We start from the raw sequence: 4,712 nt of genomic DNA, 5'->3' as shown, positions 1-4,712 counted from the left end.
CCCTCTCCTCCTTCCCAGGAGCCGTCCCCTCCCACCCCCCACCAAGATCCCTTCCAGATGGTTCAGGCTCCCGGGGGGTGGGGTGGGGTGCGTGGTGTGGGACAAGGGTGGGTGGGCGGAGAACCTCCCTGAGGCCGGAACCCCTTTTCCCAGACCGAGCCCCAAGTTCTCGGGAGGCCGGAGCGGCTTCCCGGCCTGGCCCCGGGAGCCGCTCCTACACCGGGGAGGCCTCAGAGAAGAGAGGAGCGGAGAGGAAAGTGGGCTCCCTGGGGAGGAATAAGAAAGGGGCAGCAGGGGAGCCTCGGAGGCCGGGTACAGTGCGGCTTTGTCAGCCGGGAGGAAAGTCGTTCTTCTGCTGGGAGATGCGTGCGGACTGGGCCTAAGCAAGGCGCACGCACTCCCCTCTTTCTGCGCCCTCAATGGCAGGCAATACGGAGGTCTGATTTCAGACCCAGGCTCCCCAGGACACCTCACCTGCATTCAGGGTGGGCCTACTTCTTCCCACTGCCAGCCGCCTTTTAGCAGCGGTGCTGCCAGCTCCGCAGACCTAGGCCTTGCCTTTGAGGGCTGCTCCCCAGGTGCGGGACTCACAGCTAAGTGCTTTCCCTGGAGAGGGGCAGGCAGATCGGTTAGAGCCATCAACCTTTTAAGCCTGGCTTTTGAACCCAGCGGGAAGGTGGGAAAGTTTGTCCAGTATTCCCTCCCCACCCATCCCTTTACACGCCTGAACCTATTCTAGTGCGCTGGGAAGCGTTGCCCGTGGGTCTGAGGGCGGACTTGGGAGACTGCGCTAATGACACAGCGCTCTGACAAGGCAGAATTTGGTCCCTTCAGTGAGGCCCACACCTTCCCTTCCTCCTTCTCTGTTTGGAATGCTCGGAGACAGGGATTTATTAATGAACCGCTTCTGCCGGGTGGTATTCGGTATGGGAGTTCAGACTGGGGGTTAATGAGAGGTGTGGAACAGTCAGAGGGTCTCAGTCAGACCAGTCAACCGCAACTGTAAACCTCCATTAGTAATAAACTTTCCCACCACAAATCACGATTCATTTTCGTTCAGTGGCAACCCTCGAGTCCTCCTAGAAAGGCAAAAAAAAAAAAAAAAAAAAAGGATTCTACTAACATCCCTTCTAATCTATCTGATTATTTCCTGTTCCACTAAAAATAATAAATTACACATTTATTTCCTTCTTTTTGTGTAATGAGGATTTTCCAGAGATTCAAAATATTATTTTCCCCCTAGTGTCTCCCATAGAGAGGAAACTGAAATTATTATTTGGGTGTATTCCCAGACTAGATTTCTTAGAAATAAATACAGGAGGCAATGTACAACTCCTACCACTGCTATGGGGGGGGGGTGTTGTCAACTGAAGGATATCACCCCCTGTAATTTCCACTTCAAATGCACAAAGTGAAATCTGCCATAAACATTACACATTAATTCTGCCAACAAAAAGTTGAGTGCCATCTTCCTTCCTTTTTTTCCCAAATGGTTTGTAACACAAAAATGAGCAACTCTATTACAATTCAGCTCCAAAGCAGCATAAAAGTGCCATTTCATAGTAAGTTTTGATTTTAATTTGCAGGACAGATAGTTTCTTCATAGGAGAAGAGCAAACCAGTGGTGACTTCAACCCTTTAAACGTAACAACTCTGAATATCCACCAAACACTTTTGCCATAAATAATCAGGGAATTTAGATTTCCACTCTCCTACTGAATTGCTGGAAATATATGTCAAAAGGTGTTTTATGTCAATTAAGAGATCTAAAGTACTTTCGTTTTGTCTGGAGTTGAGCATGTAGTTCCCCCACTGAGCGTCAAGCAATAACAGAGGCCACCATCCTCTGCTGTCATTTCTTTACTACCCCTTTTCGGATCACTGGTTACTTTTAATTTTACAAGGAAAGAACCAGTGAAAAACAAATATTTCGGTGAAGCTGAGACTACTTTTCTTTTATTAGTCTTCTTCACAGGGATTTCCAGGCATGTACAGAAGTTTTGTAAAATTTAACTCACTGGCTGTCAACAAGTGAGATGTGTACATACTAATTTCACTCCACTGAAGCTTTCAAAACATTGGAGAGAAAAGGTACGTGGTAATTTGATAGAGTCTTGCTCTTTGGTAATGCTGTTATTACATGGAGTTATCTAAAAATAAGACACAGTCAGGGGTCATCTGCTAAAACCTGTGTGCTAGTGAGGGAAATGCCTGATGGGTCCATAGGCTTGCTGAATTTCAGCACAAGCCACAATGGAATTTTACATAAATCAGATCTATAGTCCCAGTAGATTTAAGGAGATCATTTAAAAAGTAATAATGATGGCCAGACTGGATCAGGTGAACAGAGGAAAACGGCTGCGAAGTTCCTGCCCCTTCGCAGCGCCTCTGCCTTCCCAAGGAGTTAATTAAATTAAGATGCCTTCCGCATAATCTGGGTTCTGTTTCTCTCTGCTCCCCCGCTCCCCCTGCGTGAGTAATTTTCTTGTTTTGCTCAGGACTGCAGTTTGTTTAGCAGAGAAAGTAGCTGTCCGCGCCGTTTCGCTTGGGAAAACGCCAGCCCTCTTTTGTTCTCTGCTAACAGGTAGGGAGACGGATCCCCCCCCCCCCCCCCGCAAACACCTTTTTCTCCTTCCTTTCTGCAACTGCCACTACTCCTTTCTCTGTCGCTCTTACTCGAAAAGCCAAGCGCTGAAACCCTAAGCAACTTGCCTTCTGCCCCCTCCTCCAGGACTGGAGGCTGGGAGGAAAATCAAAAGCCTAGCACAAGGTTGGAGAACTACCTAGGACTGAACTGTAACTTCCCTCTTGAAACGCGCTGGCTAGGCAGGCACTGTGAGTCCCCGCGCATCCGCGCTGCTGCGGCTGCCCCGGGACAGCGGGACCAGGAATACTACGGCCCCATCAGAAGCACATGGGATTATGGAGTTTGATCTGAACGTACGTAGGTCGATCCGCTTTTATAAGAAGCCTTGCTGAATACTTAGATTAAAAGTCGCAAAACAAAACTAAAAACAGCGCATACAAGTGTGTATACGTTGGGTGCTAGCTGGGAGTGGCGTGCCTGTATTCAGATAAAGTGAGAAACACAATGCCCCGACTGCATCCATAGGATTTCACAGTTCTGAACTTGTGGCACGCGGGACCGAGAATCTGAGTGTCCCCTACACCCCCTACTCCCATCCTTTCTTCCTTGGGGCGGCTGCAGCCCCTTCCCAGAGTGGACACTCACCTTGCTCAGAAAGGTCAGCCTGGGCACCTCTGCTCAGACCCGGCCCAGGTAGTTAGTCGTACGGCTCGGAAAGTTCACTGGGTCCTCGCCGGGCAAACTTCTTGTTCCGAGCGGAATCCCGGGAGCCGCGGACATGATCTGGAGGACGAAGGGCAGCAAAAACGAGAGCGGATCCTCGCCTTCGTCGGAGACTGTGGACGTGGAGGTTGTAAAGCCCGGGAGGTGCTAAGCGGCGCTCAGCGCTCGCCCGGCACCCCGCGCCTCCGCGAGCCTCTCGCCGCGGACTCCGGGTTAGGTCGGAGCTTGCAGCCTCGCAGGGCCATCACCCTCCTGCAGCGCGCGCTCCGAGCTCTGTCCCCGCCCGCGTCCCTCCCCAGGCTGCTCGCGGCCCCGAGTCCCGGGCTTTAGTAGCAGCCCCGCCTCCCCTTCGGGCGGGCGTCTTGCCGCGGAGCCGGGCCCTCGGAGCCTGGCTCCGCCTCCGAGCCCGGCGCCCGCTAATGGTCCACTCTGTTTACTTGTGTTTGGATAGCAACTGAGTCTTAAAGGCACAGGTTTGCTGGAGGGTTCCCTGTTAGGAAGATGAGCCGAAGGTGACTCCGTTCAAAATTCTCACACGTGCAAAGCCCACCCCCTTCCTTCTCGTGCCACTTTTCCTTACACTGTTAGAAACCAAACAACTGGTTCTCGGTTTCCTGAAGCCCCTGCGGAGGAATCCAGAGGGCTTTTTGTAGTTTCACTTGGAGCGCTCGTCGGATTAATTTCCACATTTTAACACGTTTAATATAACCATCTTACATGGTAAAGGGTAAAGTCAATCAATTCTAGATTGTATACTCCAGCACATATCACCCTTCCCATCTTATATGGTAAAGGGTAAAGTCAATCAGTTGTAGATTGTATAGTTCAGCACATACCACCCTTTCCTCAATTTTAAATACAACTTTGTACATACTTTTTGTCGATTATGACTATATCTGTAGTCTGCTTTTACTTGCTGTTTTGAAAACGAAGTTTGTTTTTAGAGGTGACAATTGACTAATTTTGTAATTACTGCAAAGACATGTGTGGTATGTCCCAGAAGAAATTTCTTCCAGTATTTAAGGCTTAATCTGTGTACATTTTATAAGCAGTTAACCAACTTGGTTAGAGGGGTGGGCATCTGCAACCCATTGGCAAACAATAAAGAATCCGTCTGGAATGGGTGAAGAACAATCATTTTAAATGTTTAGAGAAATACTGTTGTAGTTTCTCAAAACATGTACATCTTCACTCCCAGTCAAAAAAAAAAATGTAGTTCATTTTTCAGTCTCCAGAAAACTTAATCGAATTTGAAGTGTAGTGATACATTTTTCAGGTTCTTCTAAAGATTTGGTCCTGTGTGAGAGTAATTCCAGAATGCACTTCAGCTACGCCATAAGCAGGGTGACCTAGTGACAGAAAGGGAATGACACACTCATTTTAAACAGCCTTTTTCCAGAGG

At 49.0% G+C, this 4,712-nt stretch overlaps 1 protein-coding gene across 2 annotated transcripts in view; it reads right to left on the bottom strand.

Annotated features, from left to right (window-relative positions):
* OSR2 (odd-skipped related transciption factor 2) overlaps nt 1–3,599 on the bottom strand; it is a 7,634-nt gene extending 4,035 nt beyond the window's left edge. For both annotated transcript variants that reach the window (XM_029923557.1, XM_029923559.1), the window contains exon 1: nt 3,233–3,599. The gene's annotated coding sequence lies outside the window, so the exon portion shown is untranslated. The remainder of the gene's footprint in view (nt 1–3,232) is intronic.
* Between the last annotated feature and the right edge of the window lie 1,113 nt (nt 3,600–4,712).

This window comes from Suricata suricatta, chromosome 15 (genome assembly GCF_006229205.1).
Source record: "Suricata suricatta isolate VVHF042 chromosome 15, meerkat_22Aug2017_6uvM2_HiC, whole genome shotgun sequence".
NCBI classification, from domain to species: Eukaryota; Metazoa; Chordata; class Mammalia; order Carnivora; family Herpestidae; genus Suricata; species Suricata suricatta.
This window is presented reverse-complemented; position numbering and strand designations above follow the sequence as displayed.